Raw genomic sequence first — 21,144 nt, forward strand, 5'->3', positions numbered from 1 at the left:
TAAAACGCGTTACGACGCTGAGGAATCTATGTCATAGGTTCAATATATCGTGAAATCGTTTGGTCAGGTTTTATTGCCGCTGCTGTAGCTATAATTATTGAAAATGTATTTATTACCTTCTCAATCTTACCATTTTGACAGATACCTTTAGAATAATGTTTACTAAAATATTTTCGTATTTAGCAGATGTGCAAAAATAAGAAATACAACTAGGAGTAATTAAAATTTGAAATATGGGAAATTACTAACATCAAGTGAAACTTAAAATAATTGGATGGTAGTAAATTCGGCCTGATAGCAGATAGACAACTTTTTGGCGTGATAAATTAGGCCAGAGATATTTGAAATGCTATATTTGTACCTCTAAATTCCCACTAAACACACTGTGTGGTAGTGTAAACAGTGTGGTCAGTATATCTCCAATGGTTCCAGAAAGTCCAACTTAGTACATGTAAACTTTTTTTCAGATTTCTATTTTAAAACCAAAAGGACTGAATTGGATATTATAAAAAGATTTCAATTATTTAAGGAGAATTGAAGCATATAGATGTCAGATAGGTACGTTATACGTAAATTTATACTTTCAGAAATGTATAAAATCATATAAATACAGTAAAATTTGAAAAGGTCAAAAACAATGATAGAAATTTGAACTAAAACTAAGCATTGTAAAGTACATGACAAATTCTTAACACATCATAAAACCAAGCAACCAATTTTCTGAACTGAAAATTAACCTACCCCTTGACCTAATTTACCAGTGAATTCAAAACGACCCGAGTGAGTCTAGTCATCCACATCCATCGAAATAATTAAAGATTTATTTTCTTCTTACATTGAAAAGTATATTTTCAATTAAAAATTGATATTATGCTTGAGATCTTATTTCATTGCCCTGTTCGAGCTTAAATTCTGTGCTTTTTCTTACCTTACCTTTCTATTGTTATTTCTAAATAATGAAATCTTTTCTTAGGCTTATTGTTTGTGAGTAGTTGCTAACATTATCAATTTTTCTTATAGTGCTTGTGTTGCGACTTTTGTAGTAGGTACCTACCTTGTTACTAATACCCAATTACATGATTTAGTCACATCACTAGATGTATAATAAGCATCCAAGTAGCCAGTATTGGTTCTGAACGTAAAAAGCCAGTAAGTATATTATTCAGCAAGCAGTAAAAATGGCTATTAGCCACGAGGATAATTTTTCCATTAGAATGAGTAATAGCGAAAAGAATACTATACTTTGTCTACAACTATCAGGAAATAAACACAATATATTATTGTTTTTTGCCAACATGGTAATTAATAGAAATATTACTATAGCAGGATTTTCTGTATCCGTCATATTATAAGGGGTACCTCCCGTAGTAGGTACACAAGTTATATGGTAAAAACTGTGAATGGCACATTAAATTACTACACAATTTTCCTTTATCGTTATAAATTGTTATTTATGTTGATGTCGATGTAGTATCCGTCAACTAAGGTAGATTTGCACCTTTTTTTAGAAACATATTTGTATGGTGTCTGTCAACTTCGCCAACCCGGTAAAATATGTAGATGTCTCAGTTTTGTTGACAGGTATATTGGCCAGACGTTGCAGATTATCACCAATACTTTTTAATAAATACGAGTATTCGAAAGTAATTATCCAGGAAGCACTGGCAGAAAAGGAAGCGAGGATTCGAGTAAATGAAATCCCAGTTACCAACGTAAGATATGCGGACGACACTGTCTTAATATCGGAGAATATAAAAGACCTTCAAAGAATTACAGAAAAGGTAGTCAGCCAGGCTACAAATGAATTTGAATAAAACTAAATACATGCATTTCTCGAAAATGCCAGATCAGAATGCACAGTTTCATATTGGAAATAACCACATTGAAAAAATACAAAAATGCAAATATCTAGGGACTAGGATTAATTTGAGAAATGGCAGTACTGACGAGATAAAAGTAAGAATTGAAATTGCTCGTAGTACATTTTATGAAATGAAAAACTTCTTTCGATGTAAAAGCTTGACTAACGAATTGAAAAAGAAAATGGTCAAATACTACATATACCCTTTCTTTCTGTTCGGAACAATAATGATAAAACAGGAAATGTGGATATTGAGAAGAATACTACGAATATCATGGACAGATAAAATCGCAAATGAAGAAGTTTTACGTAACACAAAGAGAATTATTGACTACAATAAAAGCCCGCAAATTAGAACACTTCGGTCATGTAATAAGGGGAAAACGATACCAATTCCAGAGATTGATTAGGATGTAGGAAAAGATAGAGTCAAAGTGAGATATTGGACAATAAGAATATCATGGCTGTGAAACTTGAGGGAGTTGTCAATATTGCTCGAGTAATGTATAGATTATGTTATAGTTGTGAATAAAATAATTTATAGTGAGAAAAATATATTTTTTATGGGTAATTATGCGTAAAATTCCACGTTAGAAATCGAGGAAGTTGATAACCATAATCCTTGATATACATGTTACATTTACATTTTTATCTATTTATACATTTTTTTTATTTCTTTCCTGCCCGAATCGAATCTAATCTATGAACTTTTCACCTCTATTGTCAATAATTATATTAATAAAGTCGAGACGTATTCTCTTCTCAATATAAACTTTCTACAAATTAATAGTTTCGTTTTCATTGTTACTGTATAAAATAATTATGAAATTGTTATTTATTGCTAGGTGTTGTTTAACTTTTTATAATTAGTCGTTGTTGCAGATGAATCGTACATATTTTTGGACTAGCACATCATCTTACATAATTTTTATATATAAATATATCAGAGTAGGACTTCGGATTTGAATGTGATTTTGAATGATTTATGTTTCATAAAAACAAGTCGAGCAAGAACTTAAGTAGATATATTGACATGTATAATCAGAAGCTTATTTGAATAATATACCAAAAACAGTATGAAAAAGTACGTATTAAAGTTTTTTTTTAATTTGAAATCTAATTTATTCTGAATTATCTGTGCCCCGCACTATACTCTACTATACACCTCTGAAATTATTTCGAAAATCAATATTTCGAAAATGTATTCCGCCATTCTTCAAAGGGGAAAACAACTACTTTCCTGGCTAATGCCTCTACGAATATTGAATTACAACCCCTCTGAAGAGCGTGATGTAAATCGACCTTTTGTCGATATTGTCGAACTGAAGAATGGAATTGTCTTTTGATTAATAGTAATATTCATGTTTCTTGAAAATATAAGTGGATATTGAGCACGATTGAGTCCAGCTCTGGTAGCAATTGAATAAAATCATTATATTCCGTCATCGTACATGTATTCTATTAAATAACCATCCTAAAAACAATAGTCACGATTTGTTTATTTAATAATATACGTGAAGATTATTATTTTTGTAATTTTGATTTAACACGGCCTGGTAGACAATATTGTTTTTGTAAGAAAAATTATTATAGAGCTTACTATTTTATAACATTATTTTTAATATTTTTTGCTAAAAAAATTGAAGAGCAGGCTGCTGATTAACATGATGAAATGATTTATTCGAATACGTTGACAAACATCGCACAATTTTTTTATTCAGTTTTCCGTCAACAATTTCCACGGACATCTATAGCTGTTTTGGTTTCGATTGAAACACCATATGAGTTATCATTAATGCACAAATATTTCACAGTTGTTTACATCCATAATTTCAAAATTCTACCCTGGAAAAACAGTCATTTTATAAGGAATGCACATTGGCAGGTGATTCGTCTCAGGAAGGGCGAATTTTGTTTAGAGGGAACTATTATACTTGTGTCCAAATAACTAATGATCTACTAGACAAGGAAACATATATTTATGGCACTGTTAGAGTGAATGGAAAGCATTAACCTTCAGAAGCTAAAAACAGCAAAACGGCAAATGAAAGCCCAGTATTGTATTTGATAATAACTGCCAAGAAAAGAGTTGATCTTTCGATGTAGCGAAGATTGCGCACAACGAAAGAGCCCGCCAGAGGGATGTTTTACGAGGATGAGACAGCGCACACTCCAAGTACCAAACCTAGCTGTTGACTTGAAATATTCGACTTATACAACAAATCAATTCTTACTAATTACATAGAATTCACTTACTGTATTATTTACTAAATTAACTAATACAGCAGTTACAATATTTAAAAATTATATTAAAATAAATATATAAATAAATTATATAGACCACATGTGTTGGGGAAAAAATAGGTTATGTAAGGTTAAGATAAGAGTTAGGATTTCTTCGTCTGGTCACATTCCGCTGCCTTGTTTGTCCCTCGTCAAACATTATCCTGGCGAGCTGTACGCCATCTTCGCTAGATTTCAGCTATACACAATCTTTGGTGTACCCAATCATCACGTATTCGAAAAAACTATTGAGTGGTACAAAAAATTTATTATTAAATTGTTATATGGATTGTCAATCGTCAATGCTTGGTATATCCACCAACAATGGGAAATTGAGTTTTTAAAATTCATGGTGAAGACTACAAACGTCTTATTAAAATGGCAGAATGTCTCTAAATGCAAAGGAACTATGGAATGTTCAAGGGATATCAGGCGTGGGATAACAGTTTGCCCGCAATGTAAGGAACAACCAGCGAAGTGTATAAAATATTGTGAAAATGAACACAACAATAAAGAAATTGTAATGAACTGTTTTATTACAATGCTCGTTGTTTTAGAGTCTTAAGGGAAACCAAAGAAAAACTAATATCTTATTTGAAGAAATTAAATTTCATTTGCAGATTAGCTTCGACTACCTTTTGTAGTCATGTCTACTGCTAAAATGACGTAATAGATTTTCTCTTGTTTTCTAAAATGTTAAAATTTTAGCACTGATGATGACTTCGAAAGGTATTTGAAATTAATCTGCAAATTAAATCATTATTTAGTAGTAGAATAAAGTTGTTATTACTTCTTTCTATATTTATCGTTACTTTGAATATGTTTCTAAAATTGTGAAGTTTAAATAGTTTGTTTTAGTCCCAAGTTAACAATGAATCAGGTTTGGAGAAACTAATACCATTTAATTTTATGATAGCCTAAAAATTAAATTGAAACATCTTCATTTGACAATTTCTCTTACTATTGTAATTGTTTTTCGTAACGCGCATGGCCTTTTCTATTATTTTATTCACTGTCTACAATATTAAGTTCGGTCGCTCCTTGGTCAATACAATAAACCTAATTATACCGCAGTCACACTGCACGTACGCCCAGTGCAGCCGTATCGTTTCTACCTTTGTCAGGCTGTGGTTGGCAACGCATCAACTTGATTTGGAATTGTAAAAAAATAGCTTAGTAGTATAACGCCGACCGGTGCTGTAACCGTCTGTGTACCACCGGTGCCGATAGTACACTCTAATCGGTGCGGCAACCGTCCGTGTAGCACCGCTCCTTTCTAATATTCGCATCATATCATTAGCGGCTATTCTGTAATATTCCAATTATTGTAATAAAACAATATGCAACGTTGTACGAAAGGGTCTGGTACGTTATTTAAATAGTACACTAGTAAGTATGTAATTTTTTTTTTTTTTCGTGTTTTTTTATAATTTATTTTTACAAACTATTGATGATCATCAATAGTTTGATGTAATCTCCTTCAAGAGCAATACAATCATTTAAACGCTTCTCTAATTACTCGATACTGTGGGTATAGAAGAATTTGTCTTTTGCCTTAAAATAACCTTCAGTTTCAGCATTTACTTTTCAGTTGAGCGGAATTTCTTGTGGTTTTTGTTTTCATCATATCAGACCGTTTTTCTTTGATTTTTGCATTCAAACTCTATTTAGTATTCGCTATTTATTGTCTCTCTTGGAGATAGTCGATGGATAATCCATGGGTATCCCAAAGTACTGAAGTCATAACCTTTCCAGCGGACTGTTATTCCTTTGGACGCTTCGAACGTGGTTCACCGGCTGCAGTCCACTCAGATGATGATCGTTTTGATTCCGGAGTAAAGTGATGGATCTATGTTTCATCCATTATCGCAAAAAATCCGATTTACTACGTGAAAACATGAATCATGAACACGTTGTTGTTTTTGATAGACCCCGAGTAAACGCATCCACTTTGAAAAAGATTCCTTATAGTCATGCATAATTGTATCGAAATCAATTTACGATTGGATATAACCAATTTGTGGACTTTTAATGATTTTATGATTTTTTTGTGTACGGCCACGTTTAAATTCAAAAAATCAATAACAAATGGTTCTTCTCGCTGAAACAGAGTCCTAAGCTTGTACAGCATTTCTTTCATCAAGAAGCAGTGATGAATTTTACACTTAGTCTTTTGAAAGTTGGTACTTCATAAACGTCATATGGATTTGACAATGGCAGCGCCATCTATGTGTCAGTCACACGTCTTATTGAGTGATGTAACGAGTATTAAATTTTAATAAAAATTAGCACTTGATCTACTTATGCATGATATCATCAAATTTTATCATAGTTAAATTAATTTCTTAATCTCCGTCTATGCTATTCATACGGTGCCAATGAAGATGCCGACATATCTTATTAATGGAAGAACTATATGGTTTCATTAATCACAATATTTATTTAGTGTCTATATTCGTTTGATGTTGGTAATAAATCAAAGTTCAAGTTATTTCCTTCTGAGTTTAGGCGAGAGATGAAGCAAATACTTAACATAGATAAGGATATTGTAAATGTACTGAGAAAGTGCTACTACTTCTCTTTTAATTTTTGTTTGAATGATAATAACATTAAAACGGAAGACCTCACGTATTGTTTTGCTCATTGTGCTAAAACCGGATGTTAGTTTAACAGAAAACTTTTCGGATGCAGATGTTTCTCAGTTTCTTTTGTTTGGTTGTTTTAAAAGAAACGAATAGTTGTATAACAATAACCATTTTCTACAAACACCATTCAGAAGTTTATTACAGACATCATAAATTTCATTTCATTTCTTCAATTTTCTTTGCTTTTAACAATTTCCTTCTCTCTATATATAATATATTCGTAAGCAGAATAATCAGATAATCAGTAACCATCACATTTTTATCAAAATTAATCTGTGGTCTAGATATACGTAATCTATTCGTACGAAAAATGAAATTATTTAACCCAATTCTCAATAGAAAATCAATTTTAATGATATTGTTATTGATAACTGCAGAATTAGTATATTATATGATCTGAATATTAAAGTATGCGAAGAATCTGGAGAATTGTCAATACTGTATTGTTGCTATCTCAGATTGTTGTGACTCTGATTGCAGGTTAATTGAAGCCATCCATCCAAAGCATTGGAACTTCAACGAATCTTGTGGGACACACAAAATAATAACAGGTGATAAAACAAACATATAATTTTATGATTTTCCCAGCAGAGACCTGTGTAGATTCAGGAAAATTCACCAACTTCAACAATGGAGAAGAAGCCAAGGTTTTTCAAGAAAATTATATACGTAGTTTTGTTTCCGTGGTACAGGATTAGTCGAAGAAATTATGCTTGATCAACGTACAGTTACATCAAACCGGTACATCACAAAATGATTCCCCGTTTTTGTTGAGTCAGTCAATATTCGTAAGCTGCAGTTGCATTACTATAATAAATCGTCACACACTGCACAGCAAACAATTCAACAATTCACTGGTCGACATAGTATTGGTAGCTAAATGGAATTTGTTTTCAAAGCAAAGCGAGTAATTATCCAGTATGAACGTGCTATAGATATAGTTTAGAATAAACTCAGCAGGATTTTTTAGTAACGTATACTTATTGAGCGCTGTAAATTTAAAAAATCCGGTCTTCCAGTTGTAAACTTCTCGCAGTTCTTAATATTCTAATAACATTAGTTGATATCTTTAAAGTTCTTTTCACTTGTGATTGAAAGTAAAGCTTAATGAACGATTTCATCATTAGTAAACGCAGGCATCGTTGATAAATGGATTTTAAAGTTTGATACAGTAATTACCCATATTCCAAGGAAACATTAGAGAGTAACATCAGAAGATAGTTCGATTAATTTTCACGTACTATAAAAAGTTCAACACCCTGTAATGTATCAACGACACGACTTATCAAACACCAAAACTATTTGTCTTAAAAATTATCAGTACCTTCAAATTATTTTGGGAAAACCCTCTATTTCTATTCTTCTAATAATATAAGTTGATGTCTCAAAAGTTCTCGTTACTTGTAAACGAGAGTGGAACTTAGTAAACGTTTCGTAATATGAAAAAAAAAATTATTATTCGAATGACATCACCTCTTTATTTTTGAAAAATATTTGACCACCGAGCCATTTTTTCAAGTCTGGGAACAGAAAATAATCCGAGAGGGTGAAATCTAGTGTATAGGGTGTATGAGGTATCAATTCAAACTTTGATTCATTAATTTTAGCCATTGCGATAACGTACGTGTGAGCTGATGCACTGCTAGATTTCTTCGCCCAAAAACTAAATTCGCACAATACTCGCCGTTGATATTTTTTCCTTTTTCAATGTCGTCAATGAAAATTATTCCACGCGCATCCCAAAAAAACGACGCCATAACCCTTCCTGCAAATGGAACGATCTTTACCTTCTTTGGAACCTGTTCTCCCTTTTTAGTCCATTGTTTTGATTGTTCTTTTGTTTCGGGTATGAAGCGATGAGCGCACGTTTCATCCATGGTTATTAAACGGTGCAAAAATTGGGCTTTATTTCTGTAAAACATTCCCAAGCACTCGATGGAAACATTTTCTCACCGCTGTTTTTGTTCCATTGTGAGCAAACGCGGCACTCATCTTGCGAACAGCTTTCTCAAGTCCAAATTTTTAGTTAATATGTTAATATATTATGTCTGCTAGTTTACACACTTTCAATTGATGATATTTCAGTACCGCTTTGTGGATTTTCTTCAACATTTCTGTTGTCATATCCTCATTTGGTCACTGCGATGCTGGTCTTCGCAGGTCGCCTCATTTAAACTCTGCTACTCAATATTTTATTGTTGATAACAAAGGAGCAGTCTCATCCAGAGTAGAATCTAGTTCATCTTTCATATTTGTTGGGCCAATGCCAAATAAAAGTATCGTATCACACAATGATGACCAATTTTTTCAACAATTTCAATGAAAACGTTCACTATTGATGGCTGCCAAACAAATAATAAACAACATGGCTTCTTCAAAATTGAAACGTATGCTGTATATATTGTGTACTTTCTACAGTGATATTTTTCAAGCAAATCTTTAGGTCAGGCTAGGTACTTCTGGGACTATCCTCGTATCCTATAGAATAACTGCTGACTCTTCTTCTTTTTTATTGCATTTTCCATGCCCGTAACTCGGAATTTAACATTTTATTCATCACAAGCAAAACAATCCTTATTATTAATGTCTGATGCATTGGATTATTTAGGGTCATGTATTGAACTCATGGAAATCATCATCGAAATAATTTTTAGCGAAAAACGGCTGAATATGCTTCAAAAACTTTGGAAATGAAACCGTTTCATTTATATTATATTTCTTTGTTTTATTACTATTCAAATATGGGTAATTGTAAAAAAAAACGACCCTTACTTTTCAAACGATCTGGGATTTCTTGTTGAAACAAACCTAAAATTTCAAATTAATTTCAACACTTGGAATTTTAGAGTTGTTGCTTGGTAAATAATTATATTATTCAATTGTCTAGTTATAAATATAATTTATGACAGGAAAAAGATAAAATTGATTTTATTCATATGTTGCAACTAATTAAATTTTGATTGCTCCGTTCACTTTCAAGGATGTCAATTTGTTAATATAGTTAAATAACCAATTTATTATGTCTCAACACACAACATTTAAAATGAAGATTAAATGGAATGAGAAGAAAGAATACAATAACTTATTTCATAGCTTCTTTATATTCCAGAGCAAAGTGAAAAGACGCTTGACATATGACATCTCCGCTCAAAGAGTCTTATAAGTCAAACAACAAAGTATCGAGTGATAAGCATTTGAAATTAATTTAACCTTCATTTTTCACTTTTCGTATCAACTGAAAAATTGACGAAGATACAATAGTTACAATAGTAACTATTTACATGACAAGTTTTTTAGCAACAATGCTACAATAAAAAAGATTTTCTAGTTTTTCGACTTATGACACTATTAGAGCGCAGGTGGGATATATGACAAACATGTTTGTCCTGTAAAGTGTATGTATACAATAAATAATAGACTGATGTGAAAACTCAAATTACGCGTTTTTCTCAAGATATATTGAATCCTCTCATTTATATTATCTAGTAATTAAAAATACCTTGGGAGTTTAGGATAAAGAATTAAGTAAGTGTCAATAACTACAATGTCGATTCCAGTAGTTCTTTGTTATGATATATGAAGTTGTGATGATGCTTAAAACAAAAACAACCCTATATGAAATTGAATCCTTGCTTGCATGTTCCGTTGTTTTCACAAAAAAGCCAAAAAAAAATTATAATATAAGATTGAACTTGTCTTGACAAGAGGTGAAGCTATCAATCAGACCGACAATTAGAAAAAAAAATTTTGCTATAATGTTCACATGTGGCTTGCGAGGTAATTTTGGGTAGCTCGCGGTGACGCTCAGCGGGTTGGCAACAATTAGTGTCTGGGAGCGCTGCAGCCGATTAGTATGTGTTTAATACACGTGTACTCGTTAAAGCTCTTTCCTTGTTTGTTTTTACTATTGCTAGTTCAAGCAAAAAGCCGAAAACCTATCACTATCACCGATTACTTTTTTACGCAAGTTAAAGATGAATATGTGTGTTTACTTTGTAATGTGAGTGTCTGTCGGAAAGAAAGGAAATGTTGAGTGTCATTTGAAGACAGTTCACAGTGGAATTGAAAAAGATTATCCGCTGAATTCAGCACTGAAAAGAGAGAAGGTGATGCAGTTAAAATCTCAGCTAAATGTACAACAGTCAACTTGTTTTAGAACACTAGAGAAGAACAAGGCAGCCACCGAGGCGTCATTCCCGATTTCCAAGATCATCGCTCAACATAGGAAACCGTAAGAAGATGGTGGGTTTATTAAAACTGTATTTTTAGAAGCTGCAGATACATAATTTGATAACTTCAAAAACAAAGCTGAGATCATGTCTGCTATTAAATATGTTGAGCTTTCTGCTAATACAGTGATGCGAAGAGCTGAAGCTATGAGTTCTGATTTAGTTTCACAACTTAAAACTGATTTTGATCGTTTGTAGTAAACTAGTTTAAATTCCATTTTGTGCACTTTCTTTGGCCTAATATTCCTAGGTAGCTCACTAAAAGGTTTATAAATGCTAGAATTGCTCACTAACTCAAAACCACTGCTATACACAGTTTTAATAATGGTTTTGCTTGTTGCCTTGCTCCATGTTACGCGGCCTTAACTGTATTTATTGTAAGAAAAAAAAACAAACTACTATTAATGCTCATCAGAAGTTGGTTGGCACATATCGTTGCAAAGTAGAGGGAAAGAGATGTATTGTGGAATATAGTTGAGAGTAGCTGAGGCGGTACTTAAAAAGAGAATCGGATTTGATAGAACATTAAAGAAGAAGCTATTGATATAGAAGTAATTCAAAAAGCAAATTACTCATTAATAGAAAATATATTTCTGTTGAAATTTGAATTCGTACTTAATACTATATCTTGGTGTTACTCTATAAGGTACAAAGTGCAAAAATGCACATCCAACTTCAGATGAATAATATCCAGTTTAAGAATTAGTTAATTCAGCTAGATCCAGCTTTCGCATTGATAATTTGATGTATACTGCGACATGATATTAATTTTTTGTTTCGCTAGAGATTTTACTATTAATTTCAAGATTCCACATTTATGTATATTTCTATTGATTCAATCATTTTTTGGCAAGTTATTGTTATGGCAAAATAATATAAAATTGTAAAACAGGAAAAAAGGTAAATGTTGATATTATATCTAAATTTTTCCTAAATCGTAGTATGTTTAGAACAGAAAACCTCGAATATTTCATAAAATGTTAATAAGCAAATCCTAAGGGATTAACCAATAATATTAAAAAATATTAAAATGTAAATATCAATATCCATATTGAAGTTTATGAAAATATAGTTAGTCCAGGAAAGTTAATAATGAATATACACCAAAAGTTCATATTCAATTACTCCTAAACTGAAAAATATCTTTGTAAAATAAAATTTGTATTTTGAGTAGTTGATCTGAACATTTATTTAATTCTAATATGGAGTCATATGACTCAATAAATGAGTCTGTTTCTCACGGTAAGGAGTCATCATTACCTGTTTCCTCACTTTCCACAGAAATAATAGTTGGTTCTTTTCTTCACAATATTAACACAAAGCAATATCAAAAACTTCTTATCTTTTGGTGTGGCATATTTTATAGCATTTTACAAAGATTTTTATCATATTTTTTATATGAAATCATATAATAGTTGACGAATATCTAAAACTCAAATTGTTCTATTGGTTGATTCAAGATTTAATTCTATTTTGCTTTAAAAAACTTATCGCCAATTTTAAATTTTCAAACGAACAAAATTTACAACAAATAAAAATAGAGATAGCAAACTGAAAATAAAAACAATTGTTTTCCTACTTCTTTCGTTTGCTGAGTTTGCACCAACGTTCGCAGAAGTTTCGTTAACCAGATGTGAGTATTATGTAATATGCGACATATTCCTTTATTTAGTTTAATGAGGTTAGCTTTACAGTGAAGAGGTGGTAACCGCAATACCGTAACTACATGTTCTTTGCTATGTCATCTACACAACACTTCTTTAATGTCGTTGAGTGTTGTGTATATAACTGCTATAGTTATTTTTTGCCTAATTCTTTTTGTGCCACTATTTATTTGGATATTATACAATTGGAGAGTCGTGGTTTTTTTCAAAGTTAGGTAACGGTCTCTTAAATAGAATTGGTTGTACTCATAACAATCACAGAATTCGTTAGTAATAATATCTATAATCTATAATAACCTATAATATCCTTTAAATATAACATTCTCCAACAATAAATTGCTTATGAGTCTATGAGCGACTTTTTTTTCGTTAATGTTAATTAAAAGTTTATCCAAACGAGGCATCTTTATGAAAATGAAATATTTTTTATTATTTCACACCTATAACAAAGTACGATACGCAAAAGTGTGACGTACTGGGCTCCAGTACAATATGCAAAATTTTAGTGCAAGTTTTAATGTTGGCAATGACGACCTGTCACTACTATGCGTTAAAGAAAAAAGGTTAAAAAGTATTTCTTGATGATCTCGTCCACGAAGTGGAATAGTCACCGAATTCATCAAAAGTATATTGATTTTGAATAAAATACGTACTTTGTAGATAGTAGAGGCAGCCGGCAACGAAATTCGAAACCTTTGTACCTAACCTCAAAATTTCAGCTCTGATTGTGTATTTTATGTCAACATTTTTATCTACATGCAAGCAGGCCTCCAACTTCGAATATGTAGACCTCAAGGTGGATGATTTTTAATCTTTACTCCGAGTTTCAAACTAAGCAAGCATAAAATGTTCGGCTATTTTGTGTACATTGTTAGCATCGCGCTATAATCGAATGATAGTCTTTTTCGCAATCTGTTCGCGAATTTTTTGGGAATAAATTATTTATGGCCTATTTTGCCAATTTAAGTAATTCTGGAGGTATACCATTAAATTCTTCGTTCTTGTATTTTTTTATTGCATTATTTTATCAACATTATCAACAAATGAAAAATTTTAAACTTACAATTGTTCATGTAGTTTGTTTCTACTGCAATGTTCAAACGACTTTTCAATTTAGAATGGAACACTCGCCGTGCTCTACAAAATGGTGTGTTATAAAACTTATGTAATAACAAGTAAGGATTAGTTGTTTTATAGTTCCCTCTATTTGAATGGGCTTTCTTCCAGTTGACTTTTTCATTGGTACTTTAATCGTTCCATCATTTCGTTCATCTATCAGTGGTTGCTCCTTCAGCTCCGATCACTTAGCACTTGGAAAGTTTTCGTATGTACGGTTGAATTGCATTTTAATTTCAAAGAAATTAGAGGTTCGTTATTGCTTTTTTTGACAAAATTGTATCGATTAGAAACTCGTATCATTTCTAAGACATGGTATAACATTGTAACTCTTTATTCTAGCTTCAATTTTCACAAAGATAAGGTATTTACAAAATACATCATTGCTAACCATTTTTAGAATAATTTTTAATCAAGTTAAATGCCTTAATTCTTGTTCCTATTCCAATTTTATATATTTCCAAGTATATAGTTGATTGTGGATTGTTAACATTAAACATTTAGTATATCGTTCTTAATCACACACTATTTTTCAATTTTTTTGAACGGTATATAAGTTTCTAAAACAATAAATAAATTTAAATACCTAAATTACGCGCCAAAACGCATTTGTTGTCACATGACTGAGTATGACATTGTGTGACGTAGAAAGTAAGTAAACAGACTTAAGTGAGGATAGAAGTAAATAGTTTAAACAGAGTTGCTGGGATTCTTTTTAAAAAACACTCGCACGGCTGTGAGTATTCAATTTTGTGAAATACAAGATGACGTATCGTTGGTGCATTGTACCAGAATATACAAACACTAGTATAAAAACACCAAATAAAGTTTTCGTGCAAATCCCTCGAGAGCAAAAGCGACGAAAACAATGGTTTCAAGCTATAAGAAGGGATTATGCGAGCGTCAAACCTGACAGCCCAGTATATGTTTGTGAAGACCATTTGAATGTAAGTTTTATCTATTGGTATTTATAACATGTGAACTTATTGTTATTTTTTACTGTAGCTTGGAACAGATTTGGAAAATTATATGATATGGAACTAACACAATGCAAAAATATTCTACTGTTTTGTTCCTACTATATTCGATTGCCAGAAAGACCAGAAAAGGGCATTTCGTGAAACACCTCGTCCGTTGGCATTAAAACAACAAAAAACCTTCGAAGCTATCATCTTTATGACTACATTTCATTAAGATCAAGTAAGTAAATATGATAATGACGTTATAAGAAAGTCTAATTAGTAGTACTGCTTTTACTCAACGTATTTCAGCCGAAGTAAATAATTGATTATTAACAAAGAACGTAGCAATCATGAATGCATCTACGTTAGGTAGATTGTCCGATCTTGCTTCCATAAATTCTATTTCGGCCTCATTTCAATTAGAATAGTCTTTGAAATCCTTACAAAACCACAAACCGCACTAAACAATTAATTACCTGTACTCTCAACACCAGAATGGCGTTTGAAAGGCGACACGCGGCAACCAAGTTTCAGTATTTACTTACTTTCTACGTCACAATCGCAGTAACCAATAGAAATATGTTTTCTGCCACGAGTTATTATTAGAATCATCATCAATTTATATTTGCGATTTATAATATTTTAAGTTATAGTATAATATAATTCAACCTAAATTCATAAATAAGAAGTGATATATACAATTTTAAATATATTAAATACCCCAATTACTGAACACTGCAAGGACCCTATTCGCAATGTTTGACTATTTACGTAAGGAAACATTTTTATTCTGTCAAAAAATATGGTACATGATTCACGTTGAACTTTAAAAAAATCTTCTCCATTATGAAACATTGGCGGTTGGTGACGTAAGTTAATTTCAGATGAACTGCGAATTGATATCGGAATTGTCATTTTGTAGGCTAGATTTAAAACATATATTTAAGTTTTATCAAATAAATAAACTGTAGTTTAAAACTGACCCATTGAAAAAAAATGATTTAAAACACAACAAGTGATATTATTAAATTACAAGTTCCAAAATTTCATGAAGGTAGAAATAACTTCCATACATCGGATGATCAGGAATTATTTCATTTCTTATACATCGAATGAATCGATCAGAGTTTATAAAATTAATTCTAGTTCTTTTCTCTTGACCTTTGTCATTTGCTCTTGGTATGAAGAACAATATTTAATGATATGTACATTTTACGTAATGAACGGAGACATATCTGAATAAATTTATCTATTTATATTGGATAAATTATCATCATCTTAAATTCATTTGTTTAACGTCATAAGCTATTCAATGTGATGTCGTTCTGCTTGAAATCCAAATATCTGGTTGTGTAATTGTTGTTTATTATTTCAACAGAAACCAAGTTTTTATAATTGATATGAAATAAAGATATTGAAGATTTATGAGAATTACAAGTAACACTCTATTGCATAAATCTTGAAGGTGGAAATTTGAACAGGCCAATGGAAGACAAATCGAATAACCCAAGTTTATTATTAGATTTAATGAAAACAAAAATAGTTAGTTGAATATCAGAAAAAAATAACAAAGGAGGAATTTAAAGGAGCTGTAGATTAAACAATTACAAGTGGTATATAAGAGAGAAAAAACGTGTCAAAGATTTTCAATAAAAAAACAGAAGGTAATTATCAAGATTAGGTTACACCCCTCCGGTTCCGTTAAAAGTTTTACTTTGAAGTAAAAAAGAAAAATAATTTATACATCATAGTATAGCTCCGCATGTGTAACGTAACCTAACCTAGCCTAACCTGACCTAACATAACCACTAATTTTAACTAATAATATTAATAGAATACGAATCAATAAACAGCAATACACAAAAATTCATAGAATCTCATCTTTTTCATGGTCAAACACGAATAAAAAAAAACAAATATTGCTAGATTTACTAACGATAGTCGTATGTAAACAAACTAGACTAAATTCTCTGCAAATTTTATGATACATGATGTCATCATTAGGTAATGAAGATCATATGTGGATCATATACAAACAGATCTGTTGTTCATGTGTGGACTTATCGACATCGACATACGACTATAAAGGTGTGCTAGCTAAAGCAGTATTGAAATCATACGAAGATTCCATAACAAAAGTTATTAATACCCTTTGTTAGATGGTATGTATGAATGGCACGTGATTCGAATCGGAGAGAAGTAATGAAAGAAAGATATACGAGCAGACTAGAAGGCAGCGAAAAAGATTAATTAAGTAAACATGTACAAGATACTACAGTGATTAAAACAAAAAATTTCTTCCAATTTGAGGAGGCTCGTAGTATTTCTGTGGTGCGAATCTCACTATCTCATTTTTAATGCAAATTATTTGCTAAAAATCATCACTAATATAAAAAGTGATTATAGTGATGAAGAATCACAAAATAGGAGAAGAAATTCCGTGTCCTGATCTATTTCTGGCTTCAATAACGTATCAGAATTCTGAATTGCCTTGAAAAAGAAATTGCGCGTTTTTTACCGTGATTTGGACAATTAATTTATGAGTGACGAAATTCAATCGGCTGCTACTGTATAAGTTGCTAACTTACGCTGGTTTATATGTGCTCGTACACATGTTATGCAAAGCTGACAAAAAATTACTCAATATCGTTGTGTGGAGGTATGTCAGAGCGATATGGATAAAGATGGAGAAACCAGAGTACAATTTATGACGAGGATTGATGGAAAACGTTCCACAGAATTGTAAGACACTGCAGACTTGCAGTTTGAAGATATTATGGAGAAATTGGAAGCTCCAGAGAAAAAAACTGTTGAAAATGAGACGTTAATAGAATATGCCTATTTAAACATAAGGAATAAAAGAGACAAAAGTATATTAATTGGACAATTGTTTGATCTCTCATTTTGTTCCTATATAAATTAAATTATTTTCACATCAATTAGTTTGGTTGCACCCGCGATAATTTGATGTTGGATCGTAAATTTGGATTATACGAGGCATATTTTTTAAGTTAGTACCGTTTTGGAATTAAAAAAAAAGAAGTGCAAAGATATCGCAATAATTTTATTTTTACATGAAAGCCTGTACCTTAATCTACTTTTCTACATAATTTCCATGAATATTGAGGCGCTTGTCACAACGTGGCACCAGTTTTTGAATACCCTCCTCATAAAATTCTGCCGCCTGACTTGTTAACCACTGTATCACAACTGTTTTGACTTCGTTATCGTCTTGAAGACGCTGACCGCCCAGGTATTTCTTCAAGTGCAGGAACAAATGGTAGTCGCTGGGCGCCAGATCAGGGCTGTAGGGAGGATGATCTACAGCTTCCAATTGAAAAGATTTGATGAGATCTTTGGTCCGATTAGCCACAGTAAAACGATACTCTTACTCTTACTTACTCTACTAGCAGATTGTTCAATGTCTCACAATAAGACACTGCATTGATTGTCTCATTACGAGACCGAAACTCCACTAGCAATACTCATTTTCTAACCAAATAATTGTGCACATGATTTTTCCGCCATTTCATGGATTGTTGTTTCTTCTTCCTCACAGGTCTCACGATGAATATCGATCTGTTTTACGCCTTGAGCACTAAGAAATCGTATAACAGCCCGTACTTTACAATCGGCGGGACTCACGATTGTCGGAGCCAGCTTAAACACTCAATAAACAACGTACACAATGAAGAATCAGACTGTAATGGCGTCAGTGCGTAGACAAGAGATGTAGGTAACCAGAGCGCATGTGCGGAACGCCGACCTTGGGGTTGCGGCGGCGGAATCGCAAAACGGTACTTAAATAATAATAAAAAATATATCTAGTATATTGTTTATTTTTGTTTTCTCTAGTTAGAGTTCTCGTTTATATTCATGATTACTCAAATATCTTACGAACTATAAAGGCATAATATATCAAATTTATAAGTTTTCTATGAACTGGAATGATTGCACCCTTAATGGCAGTTTGGACCTTTCTTCTAGCTTTTAAAACATTTCAAAGTGAATGAATATTGAAAGAATATATTAAAATATAATCAATGTTTATTTCAATTGAAGATGTTTTTTATCTAATGACATAAAACTAATACAAGCGCCACAAGGAAATTTCATACGGTCATGTGAGTTCTCAGTTCAGTTTCAGTCTCAGTTGAACTGCCCGTTTTACTAATGTTCATACACGATCCGTTAGAGTTCAAATCAGTGCTGTTGTTCGTTTATGCTCAGCCTTGGGTTGCACTTCTTGTACTGGGGTGAAATGAATCGCATTTAAATAGGTTTTAGTATTACAAATACCACCTATATTATACAATTAGTTCGCAACGTTATGGATGAAGACTGGCTCATTGCAGGAGCTTTAGCTTTAACGCTAAGGAAACTAAAAAAAGAAGACAACGGATGCGTACTCAGCCTCCCTAATATTTGCATTGATATTTTGAGTTTTATTGGTTTCACAAACATGGAGTTGCTAATTGATGTGTTTGTCTACACACAGGAAGTCTTAGAACTGGTGTCAGTTCTCCGTCTGAGTTTGGGTTTCCTTTCAGTTTTTATCTTTTTACACACCAGAAAAAACTGATAGTTCGACAGACTGAAACTTTGAATTGAGATGATGGAACGACCTGAGTCATGCTATAATATAATGTTTCACTATTTAATCACAGAAAAATATTTTATACACTCCATCCATCGATATTATAAAATTCTCTAAATGGGGAGATTTAGAAAACTAGCTATAGATTGTTATTAATTCCATCTCTTTCAAAATAAATTTATCACAATCTCAAAATAAGATTCTTTCATACCTCAAAGGAACCGATTACTGTTTAAATTAACTATAGTGTTCAAAATGTCAATTTATTACATCTCATCTCTATATATAAAAACACTACAATCTCGAAATTCACTTAAATATCTTAAATTTCTTATCTCTTACACCTTTTGATATCTAAAGATAAAATTTGACGTTTCAACTTTTCTTCAAGTCTTTATCAAAATATGATATTGTCAGTGTCAATATCATTATTAAAAAACTAATTTTAAAACAAATAAGAGCTAAAATTAAGAACATTTAGATGCATTAATTCATTTAAATTACCTAAAAAATATTTGTATTGGTCATTGACTGGTCAAAACAGCTGGAAATCTAACAGTACCTCAATTACCAACGCAGCAGATCTTTACTTTAATAAACATGTCAAATTTTACTATTGACGTAACATAACTATTTTTATCCTCATACATAAATTTGAAAACATTGAAAAGGTACATCAGCACTTACCAATATTGTTACAATAATGTTCGGCAAAAATTAAAAAAAGAAAACCACGACACAGTTATCCGCAAACACACCTAAAAATTCCACAAGAGTCCAATAACTTGAACCAACAATCACTTTTAACCAGTCTACTTCACTGTTCTAATACGTACTTTCTTAGGGTGTCCCTCAGGGATTGAATTTGAGCACACTGACACCGAATTTTATTGATAAGTAGGTAAAATTTCTGTTAAATTCTTTCCAAGTTCAATTGTGACGTAGACACTTAGTTGTCTGAGAACGCGACGGTCTCAGGTAACTATATTTCTTGGCAGGTAAATGACGAGGTTTTGTGATATGGAGAGGGAATGGTACCAAGAAAATGGATACTGTAGCGGTGTTGTCAAATGATATCGTTTTTATAATAAGCAACAGATAAATGTTATGAATGGATAAGACAATTAAAAAAACAAAAAATATTAAACTTTTATATATTTATTTTGCTTAATATGTTATAAAACACATTTGATAGTTATAATTGAATATTTTTTGCGTAACTAAGAATAGTTAATTATTTCCATATGACCATACAAATCAAACTACTCAAGATCAAATACATATATGGAATGAAATTATAAAACTGATTGTTTATAGCATGGAAAATATAATTGCATTCGAGAGTAATACAGTGATTATAGAAGTCATAAAATTTTTCCATGCCATTTTTATAATAAGAAATTTAGAAAGTTTTCAGTTTCGGGGATAACCTCTTCATTTGATGCAAAATTTCGGTACTGCGAGCATCATTTTGAGGTCTGATAACAGGAAAAAGTCGTTGGGGACTCGACCTAGAGAGGAAAGTAGTTACAGAAGCAATTCGAAGCTCAATTCATGTTTCCATTGATTTGTGACATGATGCATTGTTTTTAAGAAACAGCACTTTCTTCTTCCTCAAAACAGGCACTTTTTTGTTTATCATATGCTCCAATAACGCTACGTAATTGTCGCTGTTTATAGGTTGTCCCAGTTTAAGAAAGCCGATGAATATTATGTAATTCGCATTTCAATATATCGATGCGATAAACTTGGAAACTGATTACGACGTCTTTTCACGTCGGTTCATC

The 21,144-nt window shown here is 31.8% G+C and overlaps 1 protein-coding gene and 1 long non-coding RNA gene across 3 annotated transcripts in view; one reads left to right on the top strand and one right to left on the bottom strand.

The window, feature by feature from the left end:
• The window catches only part of LOC130891295 (uncharacterized), a 64,025-nt gene extending 43,659 nt beyond the window's left edge, over positions 1-20,366 (bottom strand). Inside the window, exons 1-2 of one of the 2 annotated variants that reach the window (XM_057795938.1) lie at positions 20,194-20,342; positions 20,045-20,115 (exon numbers count right to left, since the gene is read on the bottom strand). The gene's annotated coding sequence lies outside the window, so the exon portion shown is untranslated. Of the gene's footprint in view, positions 1-20,044 lie in introns of both variants that reach the window. The other variant, XM_057795937.1, reaches the window with a different exon arrangement.
• LOC130891297 (uncharacterized) lies at positions 5,217-10,225 on the top strand. Its single transcript, XR_009058876.1, has 2 exons — positions 5,217-5,533; positions 7,270-10,225. It is a non-coding gene; the product is annotated as an uncharacterized LOC130891297 (long non-coding RNA).
• Positions 20,367-21,144: the final 778 nt, after the last annotated feature.

Source organism: Diorhabda carinulata, chromosome 3 (genome assembly GCF_026250575.1).
Source record: "Diorhabda carinulata isolate Delta chromosome 3, icDioCari1.1, whole genome shotgun sequence".
NCBI classification, from domain to species: domain Eukaryota; kingdom Metazoa; phylum Arthropoda; class Insecta; order Coleoptera; family Chrysomelidae; genus Diorhabda; species Diorhabda carinulata.